General features: G+C 42.5%; 1 protein-coding gene across 1 annotated transcript in view; it reads right to left on the reverse strand.

The window, feature by feature from the left end:
• Positions 1–17,818, reverse strand: part of LOC125456055 (uncharacterized protein C1orf21-like) — a 170,933-nt gene that overhangs the window by 82,517 nt on the left and 70,598 nt on the right. The window lies entirely within an intron of this gene.

Genomic DNA, 17,818 nt, shown 5'->3' on the forward strand with positions numbered 1-17,818 from the left:
GATAGCCTCGTTGATGTTTGAGGGGCCCTATTCTCTCCCCAGTTACTTTTTGCCCTTAATGTACTCACAGAATCTCTTTGGATTCTCCTGGACTCTATTTGCCAAAGCTATTTCATGTCTTCTTTTTGCCTTCCTGATTTCCCTCTTAAGCATACTCCAACTGTTTCCGTGATGTAAACTGAAAGAGTGGAGCGCCAAGCTGATGTCTTCTCCCATGATAACAGCAATCACACTCCCAGTTTACCATTATCCTCTTATTGACAATCAGGATTGTGGTTACAGCTGGCTGCCATGGGCCGAATGGTTATTGTTACTGTCTGAACAGCAAATGCTCACTGAAAGAATCTTATAGGCATGAAATTACACCAATTGGGCATGAATAAACTCCAGCCTTGTGGTTACAAAACGTGTCCTAGGTTATGATGTGCTGCCGCCACAGCCACATACTGTGCATTCACACTGTGACAACACCAAAGGGAATCATGTCAGCCTGGAAAAGCCACATAGACGCTTACATTTCTCTCCAGTGGACAGGAAGGCTATTCAGCCCAACAACAACCAAAAGAACTGTGGACGCTGTAAACCAGAAACAAAAGCAGGAATTGCTGGAAAAGCTCAGCGCATCTGGCAGCATCTGTGGAGAGAAATCAGAGTTAACATTTCGGGTCGAGTGCCCCTTCCTCAGGACTATTTAGCCCGTCCTCCTGTGCTCATCACAATTCCAAGGAAGGTGAGACAGGTCCTGGATGGACGAAGTATCGAGAATGTTGCTTGCTCCTGCCTAAAAGAATCCATTGGCCCAGTAACTATGACACTGACTGTGCCTTCCTTGCCCTGCCGAGAAGCTTGCAGATTAAAACATACAAGATGTTACAGCTCTGTCACTGCCACTGTGAAACGAAGCCAGCTTGCACACTGTTCCTGGCTGAGCTGAAGTCAAAAGCCAAAAGCTCCCAGCCAACTTTGTATCCAATTGGCTAGCCCTCTCTGGATCCCATGTCATCTAACCTCACTAACCAGTCTCCCATGCAGTATCTTGGAGATAATAAGGACTGCAGATGCTGGATGCCAGAGTCTACAGGTGTGAGGCTGGAAAAGCACAACAGGTCAGACAGCATCCGAGGAATGTCAACATTCTGCTCCTTGGATATTGCCTGGCCTGCTGTGCTTTTCCAGCCTCATACCATGTAGAATTGTGCTGAACACTTTGCTGAAGTCCATATAGACAATGCCTGCTGCTTGGCCTTCATCAATGTTCTTCATCACCTCTTCAAAAAATTCAAACAAGTTAGCGAGGCACGAATTCCATGCACAAAATCATGCTGACTATCCCTAATCAGTCCTTGCCTTTCCAAGTTCATGTAAGCCCTGTCCTTCAGGATCCCCTCCAACAATTTACCCACCTCTGACATCAGGCTACAGATCTATAGGTCTATAGATCCCTGGTTTTTCCTTATCACCTTTTTTAAGTAATGGCACCACATTAACCAAGCTCGAGGCTTCTGTCATCTCACCCGTGACTGTCGATGATACAAATGTCTCGGCAAAGGGCCTAGCAATCACTTCACGATTTTCCCCACAAAATTCTGGGAATCACCTGATCAGGTTCCAGGGATTTATCTATCTTTATGCATTTTCAAGTTTCCAGCACTTCGTCATCTTTAACATCATCTCTTTTCGAGACATCACAATTTATTTACCCAAGTTCCCTAGCTTCCATGTCCTTCTCCACAGTAAGTACAGACGTGAAATACTGCTTTAGTATCTCACCCATCTCCGCTGGTTCCACATATAGACGGCCTCATTGATCTTTGAGGGGCCCTATTCTCTAGCTCCGTTGCCCTTAATGTACTCATAGGATCTCTTTGGGTTCTCCTGAAATCTATTTGCTGAGGCTATTTTGTGTCCACTTTTTGCCTTCCTGATTTCCCTCTTAAGCATACTCCTACTGCCCATATACTCCTCTGGGGATTCACTTGATCCCAGCTGTCTATACATGGCATATGTCATGTTCTTTTTCTTGTCCAGCGCCTCAATTTCTACCTTCATCCAGCATTCCCTGTGCCTATCAGCCTTACCCTTCACACTAACAGTAACATACTGTCTCTGACCTCTCGTATTCTCATTTTCAAAGGCCTCCCATTTCCCAATCCTTACCTGCAAACAGCCTCCTCCAGTCAACTTTTGAAGGTTCCTGTCTCGTACCAACAAAATTGGCCTTACTCCAATTTAGAACTATAACTTTTTGATCAGTTGTATCCTTTTCCATAACTATGTTAAAACTAATAGGATTATGATCACTCATACTGATTGCCTTTTGGTTAGCTCAGGTAGCTGGATAGCTGGTTTGCAATGCGATGACAACGATGTGTGTTCAATACCCACTCTGGCCCAGGTTGCTGTGAGATCCCACCATCTTGACACTGACCCTCAGCTGCGGCTTGGTCACCCTCTAGTAGTTAAACCCACTACCAGATGTGTCTCTGTATTGAGAGAGCAAGTCCAATGGTCCCCTGGGATAAAACGTGACCACAGCTACCACGGACAAATTACACCACCAGGGCGAAGCCAAAAGCTTCTGACCAAAATTTTGAGTGGCTATCCATTTAAATAGTGCAAGCAGAGGCTGGGGTGGTATAAAATAGAAATTCGCACACTGCCTCACTCTGGGAGGCTGTTTCATGCCACAGTTTGCTAACTTTACATGCTGTCAGCCAGAACACACCTGTTAGAAGTTTGCAGGAGCATCTCAAACAATAGCTTTACAGATTAAAAACTTCTGAGGTACAAGTGTGGACAATTTCACACCCTATAATTTTTTAGGGGTTGTAAGGGAATATGGCTTGATGAGGAATGAGTCAGACAGAATCAGTAAAGCAGTCTAACTGAGCGAGCAAACACTTTACCGATAGGGGCCACAACATCATTAGATTTAATGTCGAGCTTGAAAGGGAAAAACCAAGGATTTAAATTTAATAAAAGCAAACTTCAAGGGGATAAGAAATAATTTATCACAGTAAATCTGCCTACAGGTTTAGCCAGTTACCATTCAAACAATGGGAAGAACTCAAAGATGTACTGGAGAGAATACATAACCAAAACTGTGTAAAGTTCCACTTGGGTTGTGAAGCAATTGTGCTCAATAGATGAGCTTTCAGATAATGTCACGCCAAAAGAAAAAGCTTACACAATTGCATTTAAACTGGAAACCAGTGCACTTGGAGAACTGTGCAAGCAAAAAGATACAAAACAAATCATAAGTGATGCAAAAAGAGAATATTTTGCAAAAAAAGACTTGTAAGAAATGTCAAAGCTAACAGTTTTATTGCACTCGTAGAGGAGGAAAAAGAGAACAAGGTAACAGAGAATGACTAACAGACAATAAAGACAAATGCTGGTAAGACTATGACAGATAACCAATAACTGGCAAAACTGTTAAGTTGAGTATTTGGTATCTGTTTCACAGTAGAGCATCAGGGCAAAAAGTCAAATATATGAAGGGAAGTGCTTTGTTGATTTAATGCAAGTTTAAAGAGGCAACAGTGAAAATAACGGGACTTAAGATAGACAGTCTCCCTTATTTGACGGTCTCTATTTCTGTTATTAGCCTGCAGTAGATGAGAAAATTGAACAGCATTTGTCATAATTTTCCAAAGTTTTCCAGATTCTGGATATGTGCCTTTGAGTCACAGTCATGGAGGTCCACAGCACAGAAAAATGGGCGTCAGCGAATCAAATCTGTGTCAGTTAAATATAATCACCTAATTATTCTAATCCCACTTTCCAGCACTTAACCCAGAGCCTTGTATGCCTTGGCATCACAAGTGTTTGTCTAAATACTTCTTAAATGAGGTTGTAGACCTGCTTGCCAAGCGGTGGGTTTGGTTGTAAATGTTTTGTCATCCTACTAGGTAACATCATCAGTGTACCTGCGGTGAAGCGTTGGTGTTCTGGCCCACTTGTTATTTATATGCCTCAGTTTGCTGGGGTGGTTGGCATTACTTCCAGCTTGATTCGTTCAGCAGTGTGGCAATTATTTCTGTGGCTGGATTGATGCTTATGGATGTAAATAGTGCTGTTATGACGAAGGATATCATTATCTCATCCTCTTCTATCCTGGTGTTCTTGATGATGTTGATGAATTCTTGGAATGAGTGGATGGAGTGTAATATTGTCCACTAGGTATTTCAATTTCTGTTGTAGTTCTTCGGCTAGTCTATACGTTGGTGTACCTGGCAGTGAGATAATGGGTCTGAGGGGGAGCCCCAGTTTGTGCACCTTGGGGAGTCCATAGAATCGGGATGTATTTGATCCCGCTGGCTTCATTTTTTGGTAGTCTGTTTTGCTGACATCTCCTGAGTTGTATGATTTCTTCAGGGTCATTGTAATCCAGTTTCTTAACTGTGGTGTTGGGTCTATCGCTACCTGTTGGTATCTGCTAGCAGTCCGTGAGCTTTCTCAATATATTGGGCTCTATTGTGCCTCATTTGTCTGCTGGTAATATTACAATTTTCCAGTTTTTCTTGAGCCTTTCTAGGGCTTTACTCTCTTGTGTGTTGAATGTGTTCCACTTATCTTTATCGCTCAGTGTTGGGACTATCGTCTGTCCAATGGTCTGTTGCACTTCTTCCCTGAGTGCATTGTTCTTTAGTGTTGATTCCAGTGCAGCCAGGAGGTCAGTGTGTTTTAGCGTCTCTGTAGTTATAATTCAGTCTGTGAACTAGGACAGTCTTCTCAGTGTCAATAAGTGGTCAGTCCGAGGTATTTTTAATCCATGAATATGTGTTATTCATGTAGTCGATGTGGGTAATTTTGAACAGTTTTTCTTAAAGGGCTATTCTTTACTTTGTTCTGGTCATTTGTTGTTGAATGTTGATGGCTTGTTCCAGTGTGGATGCCCATTCCAGGTCGGTTGCATTGGGAGTACAGAGCTTTTTGGTGCACAACTTCCCACTCATATTTGTGGAGGCGATTGTGGGCATCGATCATGACCCTTATCATTCTGCAGCTGTTCTGTTCAGCTATCCTCGGTGTTTATGGGTTGTTGACCGATGATTTATACCTTAAACTTTGTGGCAGTACCTGCTTTCTGAAGCATTTGTGCAGAAACTATAGTTGTTTGCGGGTCACACTCAATCAGTTGGCATTTGTTTCCCATCTACAGGCCAGTTTGAGGGTGTTGCGACTGTAGGTGTTTCAAGTTTTCGACAAGATTCGCGGCTCGAGTTGTGGATGAAGTTGTAGACATGTCACATACATATCGGACCCAAAGTTTGGGTTGTATAGTTGGGAGCACTGTCCGTTCTAGCCTTTGCATTACTACTTCTGTGATCGTTCCTGATGTTGGGGATCCCATTGGCGTTGAGTTGATTTGCTTGTGTACACTGTTTTTGAAGGTGAAGTGGGTTGTGAGACACAGACAAAGTAGTTTCATGGTGGTGTCCTTATTGATGTTGATGGTGTCCTGGGTTGTCTGCTCGCTTGATTCATCCAGATATGTAGGTGACACCTTCGTGATTATTAAACGCACAAAACTAGGAGAAACCCACCAACACACAAACAACATCCTTACCGGGATGTAATTCATGAAAGAAGAAGAGAACAACAACTGACCAACCATCCTGGACATAATGGTAGAACTCAAAAACAATGGGAAACTCCAGGCTAGTGTATACAGAAAGACCACACATATGGACCAAATACTCAATTACACTAGCAACTACAACAACGTCTCCAAACGGAGCTGCATCAGGACACTATGTAGGACACTGCAGCAGTCCAGGAACACTTATATGGAGTCTTCAAAAGAAATGGATACCCAAAAAGCACAATCCGTGTGCTATCTCTGAGACAGGCCACAACAGGAAGACACAACACACCCAGACTCACAAGTCACCTCGCCATACATCAAGGAGATATCAGAAATAACCACAAGACTACTCAGACCCCTAGGTATCAGCGAGTCTTGAGAAGATTTGTAGATCAGGTTGAGTTTCTGGATGTGAGTTTGCTCATTGAGCTGGAAGGTTAGTTTTCAGACGTTTCGTCACCATTCTAGGTAACATCATCAGTGAGCCTCTGGTGAAGCTGCACAGGAAATGACATCACCAACCCAAGGAAACCTAAACAGATAAAGAGAAAGCAGGACATAACGCCAGCGCTTCACCAGAGGCTCACTGATGATGTTACCTAGAATGGTGACGAAACGTCTGAAAACTAACCTTCCAGCTCAGCGAGCAAACTCACACTCTAGGTATCAGAGTAGCCCACAAATTGACAACCACCCTCCAACAGCTACTGATGAACGTAAAGGATCCCATACCCAAAACCAGCAAAGCTGGAGTTATATACAAAATACCATGCAAGGACTGTGAGAAACACTACATAGGCCAAACCAGGTGAAAAGTGACTATATAGATACTGAACACCAACTAGCCACCAAGAGACGTGACCGATTCTCATTTGTCTCATGACATGCGGACAACAAGGCACACGAATTCGACGGGGGCAACACATCGATAATCGCACAAGCCAAACTGAGGCATGCCAGGGAATTCCTGGAGGCCTGGTGTTTCAAACGGAACTCCTTCAACAAACACATTGAGTTAGACATTGAGTCCAAACCACTGAGAAACAAAACCGGAAACAATAACAACCACCCCAGCAAACAAAGGCATGTAATTAACAAGCAGAACAGAACACTGACGCTTCACCAAAGCTGCAATGATGATGTCACCTAGCAGGGTGATGAAACGTTTGCAACCAAATCCACTAGCTCGACGAGCATGTCCACAACCACAAATCCTCTTGAAAACTTCTTAAATGTTTTGAGGGTTTCTGACTCCAATACCCTTGTTGGCAGTGCTTGCAGATTCCCAGCACCCTCTGAAAACATAATTCCTCACATCCCCTCTAAACCTCCTGCCCCTTGCCTTAAATCTATGCCCTATAGTCGTTTATTCTTCCACCCAGTCCCTTCCTGCTTACACCCGATGAAGGGTCCTGACCTGAAACGTTGACTTTCCTGCTCTTCTGCTGCTGCCTGGCCTGCTGTATTCCTCCAACTCCACACTGTATTGACAGTATCTTGGTAAATCTCCTCTAAAACCTCTCTAGTGCCATCACATCCTGCATATAATGTGGATTCAAGAACTGCACATAAAACACAAGCTGCGATCTAACCAACAGTATACACAGCTCCTGCATAACTTCCTTGCTCTTAAACCTGAGACGTATAAATTCAACATTACGCTCCACTGTTTTCCAACAGTACTGTCAGCCACCACACTGTAACTATGGACTTTTATAGGTGTGAAGTTGATCAGTGTGTCAGCATAGACTTGAGAAAGGGAAATCGTGTTTGTCTAATCCCACTGACTTTCTTGGAGGATATCACTAGCATGGTTGAAGTCCATGGATGTTGTCTGCACAGGCTTTCAGTAGGAATTTATTGGGTGCCGCAGAAGAGATTATTAGCCAAAAGAAAACTGCATATAAAATATAAATAATGGTATTTACAAGGGTTAGCTATAAGTTGGGAAGTCGAAGACAGAAACTAGTGACAAAGGGCTCATTTGCTTAATCAGCAGGATTAAGTGGTGTTTGTTCTGTCCTGGGGTCTCAACAGAAACATATTTGGACAAAGAAACAGAGAGCTATACGCAGAAGCTTACAGATCATGCTAAATTAGGAAGTGCACTAAGTTGTATCATTGCAAAGAAGGAATCATAAAAGGGCACAACCAGGCCACATAAGTAGACAACGTACAAGTTAAATTTACCTTGGATTGAAACAAAGGCAAAAATTAGAATACTTCTTCAAGGTGAAGGACTAGGTGCTGACCAGAAAAAAATTATTCCAGAGCCAACATACACTAATCACTCAAAGTTAATACTCAAGTACAAAAAGCAATCTTAAAATGCAACGGGATGCTATCCTTTACAGTTGGTTCTGCTATAACACATGTTCCAACAACGTGAATCGGTTGTAACGTGATTGACAAATAGGGAAACGCTATTTCTAAAATATGAACTTGCGTTTGCAATCGGTGGAGTATGAGTCAACATGACATGATCATTTCAAGGGCTTTGTCGTGAATACGTAGTATGTTCGCATCGAAAGAGTCTTTGTGCCAGGACCATGTAATCATTCCCCCTGCTTTATCGCAAAGTGTTTTCTGTGAGAGGCACAGTACAACCTCCTTCCTCATCAAGTCATCTTGACATTTTTTTCAAGGTAAAGTGTTAAATCTACTGTTATTTCAGAATGAAATATGAATTAAACACTTACTCAAATTGTGCTATCCTTTGTGTTAGGTGTTTGAGTGATTTTTGAGCTGTTTTGAGTGTTTTTGTTGGTGGTCTGCCCCGAACCCATACAGCACAATTTTCGACAATGTAATGTTGCACAGGTCTACAACTATTGCTTTATAGCAGAACCGACTGAGCTGGAATTTATAATGAGGAAGTATCGCTTCAGTTCTAAGAGCAGTGATTAAAGCCAGTTTGGAGGACTATTTCAGACAAAATGCCTCAAGACAGCCATACTGGCTTTGGACAAAGTGCAGATTGGCCGCACCATAATGGTTTGGTCCACTATGGTTTGAACGACTTTAAGGATCAAACCATGAGAACAAATTGCATAAATTTTGTTTTTGAATGACCTTGAGTTTCAAAGGACAAAGGTTGATATAACCAAGATGTTTAAATAAAATTAGGAAGATCCTGAGTGGAGAATACGGCAGTAGCTGAATACAGGGGAATGGAGTACTGAAGAACTGTGGTATAACTTTAAAATTGGGTTTGCTGTAGCAAGGACTGAAAACAGGAAGTATTTTGCCTTCACTGGGGAGATGGCAGTGTCCTGTTAATATTACTGAACTTGTGCTCCAGACGCCCAGTATGATGTTCTGAGGTCATAGGTTCAAATCCCACCATGGCAGCTGGAAGGCTTTAAATTGAACTAAAACCAACAACTGAAAGCCAGTCTCAGTAACAGTTACCGTGAAACTACCATCAATTGTTGCAAGAACTGCTCCGGTTTGCTAATCTGCTTTAGGGAAGGTAATCTGTCAGCTTTACTTGCTCTGGCCTACATGTGGCTTCAGCAAAGTGGTTGACTCTGAAGTGGCCTAGCAAACCACACAGCTCTTGGGCAGTTCGGGAGGGGTAACAAATGCAGACATTGTCAGCAACCTCCACATCCCATGAAAGAATAAGTTTAAAATACACATGGTTACTGGGCTCCAGGTTACCACTAAGAGAGTGCAAATGGTGGTTCAATTTAATTTACATGACTGAATTTGATGAGATATTTTCACCTGAAACAATCATCAAGGGATATGGAACAAACGCCAGTGCACAGTACCTAAGCACAGGACAACCAAGACCTAACAATGGAAAAACATACTCAAGGGAAGGAATGGTCTATGCCTGGTCCTCAGCTAAACACATGCGTTATAGCACGTGTTCACGGGAAATGCAGGGACACAGGGATAGTGCGTGGAGTGGGGCTGGGTGGGATGCTCTTCAGAGAGGTCGGTGTGAACAGGATGGGCCAAACAGCCTGCTTCCACGCTGCTGGGATTCTACAGTTCTACGATTATAATGATGAGCTGCATTTTTTTTATGTTGTTCCATAACAGCAGCTCTCACTGTTTAAACTATGAGGGAAGGAATTATACTATGGAGGCGCTTGGATTTGATGTCACAAACAGAAGTCACAGGAATATTGTCCTTGCGTCACAATATCATCAACATTCAAACATTCCAAATAAACTACATTCCTTCTGACCTAACAACATCTTTCTCCCCAGCACTGCACTCCCTGTCCCCACCCCAGTAGCACTTGCATGAATGCTGCCTTCTCCACACTTCACGTCAACTCTCATAAAGAGTTATCTAGACTCGAAGCGTTAGCTTGCTCTCTCTCCATGGATGCTGCCTGACCCGGTGATCCCCAGCACTTTTTTGCTTTCTGTACAGATTCCAGAATCTGAAGAAATTTGCTCCTTTGAGAATGGGACTGTTTTTTGTGGATAAAATAATTGAAGACTGCAATAAGATGATGCTCTGATGATGGTAGTCTTTCTTTGTACTTCGTGAGTGCAAAGTACTTAAAATGCGTTCTTCGAATAACCTATAAGCTTAACTATTTAAGAGCTAATACAGTTTTAAATCTTTTGTTACATGTACTGCAGCAGTTCAAGGTGGTCACTCACTACGAAGTGCTAAAGGTCAACGAGGGCTGGGCAATCAATGCCAGTCACAGGTAAAAACCCAGGGCAAATGATCAGATTAAAATGAAATGTATTTTCGTAAGACAGAAATAGGCACTTATTTAACAAGATATGTAGGTGTGTACTTATTCTGGGATTTATCAAAAGACAAAAGACTTAAAAATATTTCTAAAAATAGAAAATGGCTTGGAGTTCTTTATGAGTCTGGAAGAACCAGCAAGTTTTTAGACAATACAATAGACAATAAAAGAAAACCTGAAGCCTTTAGCATTTAACAAACATTCCATTGCATTTTATTGGAACCAGAAATACACACCCCACTTTTACATTACACAGATTTCCTTGTAGTTGCACTCATGAAGCTCCAGTTGTCACTGAAGATTCACATTTTTTAATCTTATCTTTTTCTTTCCTCTGCATGAGGAAGGGATATATTGCTGGTAAATAACTGCTGACAAAAAAAGTAGTCCTTCATACATTTATTCACCAAATAACTCACCAAAGCCCCACTGACAACAGTGTTCTATCCTGCAACTTCCGGCATCTAGGATCAGTGCCACAGGTATGTGGGAACACTGCCACCTGCAAGGTCCCCTCCCAGTCACAATCCATCCTGATCTAGAAGTATATCACTGCCCCTTTAATGTCACTAGGTCAAAAAGCTGGAACTCCCATCCCCATACCATTTTGGATGTACCCAAGAACTTCAGCAGCTCAAGACGGCAGCCCAACTAAACAAGGCAAGAAAAGAGATAACAAGGTGTATAGCTGGATGAACACAGCATGCACAGGTCTAGTGGGCAGAATGGGTGTTAATGTGAAATGCAAGTAACTTATAATAATGGCCAGCATTTTATAAATAGAGACCCCACAGTGTGGAGCCGGAGGAACACAGCAGGCCAGGCAGCATCAGAAGAACAGGAAAGCTGGCGTTTCTGGTTGAGACCTTTCTTCAGAAAATCAAGGCAAGGAAAGGATCAGGTGATAAATGCACAGCCACTGATATCCACATCCCATGAATGAATAATAAAAATAAGCTTTATTAAATTCCCCCTCCCGAAACATCAGCTTTCCTGCTCCTCTCATGCTGCCTGGCCTGCTGTGCTCCTCCGGCTCCACACTGTGGGGTCTCTATTTATAAAATGCTGGTCATTATTACAAGTTGCTTGCATTTCACATTAACACCCGATTCGCCCACTAGCACTGTGCATCCTCTGTAAAAGAGCAATTCAATTCATCTTTGTACCCTTCTTTTTTCCCACAGCCCTGCAGGTTTCTTCCGTTTAAATATTTATCCAGCTCCTTCTTGAAATATACTATTTAATCTCTTCATTAATCATTTTAGACAAGGACTTCCAGACTGTGAAAACTTCCAGCATAAAAAAAAACTTCTCCCACTCCTCTCCCAGGGCTTTGGCCAATTACCTCAAATCCATGTGCTTTCCTGACACAGAGTAATGAGCTAGACAGCTTTTCCAGCGTCACTGTATTAATTGGATTGCCAACCAACAATTCACACTGGTCCAGATGCTGTAAAACAAAATTCCCAACGACCTGATGTTACAGCATCGCTGAGTTAGTAGAAATACCTGTTGAGGGCTACTCAAGCCCTAGATGATGCCCCGAGTTTAGATCAAAACGACAACTTTGATTTTCTTTTCAAATTATTTATGAGAGGATGCGGACAACAGCAGTAAGCCCAGCAGATGTTGATCATCCCTAAATGCCCTTGAGATGGTGGTGATGCACGATGTTGTTGAACAACTGTAGTCCAAATAATGTAAGTATACACACATACACACACACAGTCTCGTTGAGAAGGAAGTTCCTTATATTCAAGATGGTGATCGGTGTGCTGATTAAGTTGTTGCTATGGTGTGGATTATGTTGACCTTCTTGCATGCTGTTGCAGCCTCAAACATCCATACAAGCGGGCACTATGCCATCACACTGCCAAGCTGTAGATAGTGGACAGGCTGTGATTGAGTCAGAATTCCCAGTCTCTCATCTGTTCCCCTACAGTGAGAAAGCAGGCTCTTTGGCCCATCCTGTCCACAATGTCCCTCTGAACAGCATCCATCCCAGACACACTCCCCTACCCTATCCCCATAATGCTGCATTTCCCACGGCCAATCCACCTAACCTGCACAGTTTTGGACAGTGAGAGGAAACTGGAGCACTCGGAGGAAATTCACACAGACACAGGAAGAGCGTGCAAACTCCATATAGACAGTCACGCGAATCTGGGTCCTTAGCGCTGTGAGGCAGTAGTGCTAGCTAATTAAGTTTCTGCTTAATGGTAATCCCCAATGTGTTGATGAAATGGAATTCAAAATGATAATGCTATTGAATATGAAGAAGTGGGGTGCGGTCAGATTCTCTGTTGTTACAGATGGTCACTGGCCTGGGACTTGTGCGCATGAAGACTAAATATTGCCCAAGTCATGCTTCATATGGAGACAACTGCCTCTGTATCTAAGCAGCACAAATCATTCTGAAAATTGTGCAATCATCGGTGAATATGCCCACTTCTGACAATGCTAATGAGTGGAAGGTCAGGACAATTGTTCCAGAATGTCAGGATAACTGTATCCTACCAGACAGCAGCAAAAACGCAACTGACTGATTTATACATGGAAATGCACTGAAGAGTGCCGGAAGTAATTCTAGATCATTATGCATATTTACGTTTGGAAAAGGCAGGAAAAATAAACTACATTTCTAATCTTTTCTTGCCCCTAAAAAAAAGTCAAACAAAAAAAATACTCATTATGCCCAAATTATTCATAAGTTGAAGGACGGAATAACACAGGATTCTTACCAACTTGTATAGAAAATCTGACTCTTACAACATTTCATTGAATACAATTTGAAGCTATAGGAGCCACTGGAGTGGCCAATCCCATGTCAAAGTTCAGTGCTAAAAGCAGACCTCCTGCTCCACATGAGCGAGTTAACCGGAATTGCAGTTAAATATTTTCCTGCCTGTGGATTCTCTTCATTACTTATGCATGCAGTCATAGAGAGCTAAATATAACTTAACAAATAACAAACCAGGCAAATAGGCGAGGCAGAGCAACACAACTTACGTTTCATTTCATCTCATCACATTTCACTGGCTCTGAAATGCCACTTTGTGTTGCATGAGAAGTGAATGATCAGAAACTAGCTCTGATCAAATATCGAAAAAACCAGCAACCATAATCGTCAGTCTCTGCCACAAACTCTGCTCCCTTACCACGGACTCCATTCATTCCCCAGGCAACTGAAAGGCTGAACCGAACTGTTCACAATTTTGATGTCCTCGGTGATTCCGAGTCCATATTATCTCCATCACCAAGATGTGAGAACATTAAAAACAGGAGCAGTAGGCCATTCAGCGGATCGAGCACTCTCCACCATTCAACCTGATCGCAGTTCACTTTTTATTTCAAAACTATACTCCCATCTCCCCTCCATACCCATGACTGCTTAGCCTCTAGATAGCTACCTTTTTTTTCTGAAATGTATTCAATCATTTTGCCTCCACTGTCTTTTGTGGAGAATTACACAAGCTCACCACCCTCTGAGTGACAGTGGCTCAGTGGTTAGCACTGGGTCCCGGGTTCAAATCTAAACTCGGGCGACTGCCTGTGTGGAGTGTGAACATTCTCCTTGTGCCCGCACGGGTTTCCTCCTGCTGCTCCAGTTTCGTCGCATTGTTCAAAGATGTGGAGGTTAGGTGGGTCGGTCATGCTAAATTGCCCAGTGTCCAGGATATGTAGACTGAGTGGATTCACCGTGGTACATGTGGTGGGGTGGGGTGTGGGCTGGGCTGCTCTTCGGAGGGTTGGTGTGACTTGATGGGCCGAATGGCCTGCTTCCAAGTTGTAGGGATCCTATGACTCGAAGAAATGTCTCAGCCTAGTCTGAAATGACCTGCTGGGTATCCTAAGAGCTATGACCACATCTCCATTGTGGACAACACAGCCAGAGGAAACGTCATTCCTGCGTCCACTTGAACATTCTTTTTGGGTGTCCCCTCTTGTCCGAGTTTTATATGTTTGATATCCTGTCTCATTCTTCAGATGTACAGTGAATACCGGCCATCCCGGGAATCAGTCTGGCAAATCTTGACTGCATTCCTCTATGGCAAGTAGTTTTTTTTAGGTAAGGAGACTAAAACTCAATGCTCTAGGTGTCATTTGGTCTCACTTAAGGTCCTGTACAGCTGAAAACAAAAACTTCCCTGCTGCTGTACTTAAACACTGTTGTAGTGAAGGCCAAAACATCGTTTGTCTGCTTAACTTCTTTAACATCCTTGTTTTCAGTGACTGGTGGAAACGGCACCCAGATCCCTTTATATTGCAACCTTCCCCAATCTGTCACCATTTCAATAACACTCTGCCATTCCGCTTTTCCTAGTGAAGTGGATAACTTCCCACTTATCCACATTACGCCACATCTGCCCACTCACTCAACTTATCTAAATCACTCTCAAGCCTCTCTATATCCTCTTTGCAACTCGCAATCCCACCTGGTTCTGTGCCACGAGTAAAATTTAAATTCTTACATTTCATTTGCTCATCCAAAATGTTGACATGCACTGTGAAAAGCTAGAGCCCAAAGCACTGATCTCACTGGTACCGCACTTGTCAGCATGTTCCATTCCAAAAATAATACATTTACTCTTGGTTGGTTTCCTGTCAGCTAATCAATTCCCGATCCTGATCCATTCCAATATAGTATCACCAGACCTGGGTGTTTGGAATTTGTGCACTAACCTCTGAATTGATTTTGTTTTAATTGATTTGAATTATTATAGTCACATGTACCTAGGTACAGTGAAGAATTCTGCGTTGTGTGCCGTACAGGCAGACCATACCATAAAAACCGCATTAGGCTAAGAGAACAGAGTGAGGAATACAATGTTACAGCTGCAGAGAGGGTGTACAAAGAGTAAAGACAACATTAAATTTCAAATTTGAGAGGTCCATTCAGAAGTCTAATAACAGCAGTGGGGAAGCTGTTCTTGAATCTGTTGGTATGTGTGCATGCTCTAAAAATCCAAGCACATCATATCCACTGGTTCTCCCGTCTCTAACTTACCAGTTACAATCTTGAAAAACAAGATAAGTTTGTCAAGCACTACTTCTGTTTCACAACTCCATGTTGACTTTGTGTAACCCCACTGGTACTACTAAGTAAAGATCCAAAGAACTGCAGATGCTGAAAATCAGAAACAAAAACATAAGTTGCTGGAAGGGCTCAACAGGTCTGGCATCATCTGTGGAGAAAAATCAGACAGTTAATGTTTTGGGTTCAGTGAGCTTTCCTCAGAACCTGAATAAGTGTCCAGCCATCATATCCTTCATAATAAACTCCACCACTAAGTTCTTGAGGCACTGTGGCAGTGTCCCTACCCCCGCACCAAGAAACCTAGGGAAGTCCCAGTTGTTCCAGATGAGTTTAATAACATCTCTGAACAAGTTGAATAGAAAATGTTTAGGTTCCAGCATTTTCCTGTGACTGATGTTAGACTAACCGGTCTGTAATTTTTGTGGGAAAAAAACTGTGGGGTTGCACTTGCTACACTCCAACCTGTTGGGACTGCTCGAGATTCGAGAGAAGTTTGTAAGGTGACAACTGCTACATCAATATATACATGGCCACCTCCTTTAGTGCCCTGGGATCTAGATTATCAGGCCTTAGATGCGCATCAATTTTTGGATCAAATGAATTTCTCCTGCACTATTGTTTTATTAATACTATGGTTACCTTCAATTCCTCCTTCCCAGTCAGCCCTTATCGCCCTGGCATTTCCAAGAAAATTATTTGTCTTTTCTTCTGTGAAGACAGAATTAAAGACGTTGTTTAAATGCTCTGCAAATTCTTTAATCTCTATTATTAATTTTCCCTTTTCAAACTGTAACTGTTACCTGGAATAATAGAATCCCTGCAGTGTGAAAGCAGGCTATTCCACGCATTGAGTTCACATTGACCCTCTGAAGAGCATCTCACCCAATTATCCTAACCCTGTGACTCTGCATTTCCATGGGGAACCCACCCGGCCTGCATATCCCTGGACACAATGGGCAATTTAGCATAGCCAATCCATCCAAGCTGCAAACCTTTGGGCAGTGGGATGAAACAAAAATACCTGGAGGAAACCCACACAGAAACGGGGAGAATGTGCAAACTGCATACTGACAGATGCCCGAGGATGGAATTGAACCTGGACCCTGGTGCTGTGTGGAATCAATGCTAACCACAGCAGTGCCGTCCATTGTTTGTACTAATCATTTTTTTTTACATACGTATTGAAGTTCTTACAGCAGCTCTTATTTTCCTTGCAAGTTTATTTGTGTAGTTTATTTTTCTTCTCTTGAATTAACCTCTTGGTCCTCCTTTGCTAAATTCTAAATTGCCCCCAGCATTCAGACTTACTATTTCTTTGAGGAACTTTAAATGACTCCTCTTTGGGTCGAATACTACCCACAATCCTTTTCTTCTTAACTGTACCTGACTTACTTTTTCCAGTTGTATTCTTTTGCCCAAAAAGAATGTTCAAGTGTTGTAAACCATACAGCTTTTGTTATCAAGTATAATGCAGCTAATTCACTTTCATACATTTGTCGTTTCCTTTTAGAAATACAACCATCGTTTTGGATTGGACTACTTCACTTCCCATCACCGTGAAGAATTTTCTCGTATTATGATTACTTTTTTCTAAAGGACCTCCCACAACAAGATTATTGATTAACCAAATCACAAAACCCAATCCAAGATTACCTGTTCCTCAATATACTGGTCGAAGAAGCTATCTTGTATACACGTTAATCAATTTTAAAATTCATTCATAAGATGAGGGTGTCATGGGCCAGGCCAACATTAATTACCCATTTCTAATTACCCAGATAGCACTAACAGTCAACCATATTGCTGTGGGTCTGGAGTCACGTGCAGGCCACACCCAGATAAGGGAAGCAGTTTCCTTTGTATGACAGTCTTCTAACAAAGACATGAGTGAAACAGATGGGTTTTTCCAACAATGGATTCATGGTCATTATTAGACTCTTTGTTCCATAATTTTATTGCATTCAAATTCCACCATCTGCTTTGGCAGGATTCAAACCTGGGTCCTCAGAACATTACCCGGGTGTCTGGACTAACGGTCCAGTGATAATATCATTTGGATATCATCTCCGCTGTTCTGCCGCAGTATTTTTGTTGATGTACTCTGCCCCACGTTCCCCCAAATCAGTCACAATGTCTCAAGAATCCAAATCCCTCCCTCCTACACTATCCCTTCAGCCAAGCAATCGTGAGATCTATTCTCCTATTCCTGGTCTCACTGGCATGTCGTACTGAGACTAATCCTGAGACTGCTACTTTTGAGGTCCTACCATTTAAGTTATTTCCTAAATTCTTATACTCTCCATGCAGGACTTCATCTCTCTTTTCAACTACATTGATGGTAATGACCTGGACCATGATCTCTAGCTGTTCGCACTCTCCCCTCATATTCTCCTGCAGCTGCTCAGCGATATCCTTGACCATCTGTGGCTGCAAAAACATCCATCTGTCTACCTTATGATAGAA

Source organism: Stegostoma tigrinum, chromosome 8, assembly GCF_030684315.1.
Source record: "Stegostoma tigrinum isolate sSteTig4 chromosome 8, sSteTig4.hap1, whole genome shotgun sequence".
Lineage (NCBI taxonomy): Eukaryota > Metazoa > Chordata > Chondrichthyes > Orectolobiformes > Stegostomatidae > Stegostoma > Stegostoma tigrinum.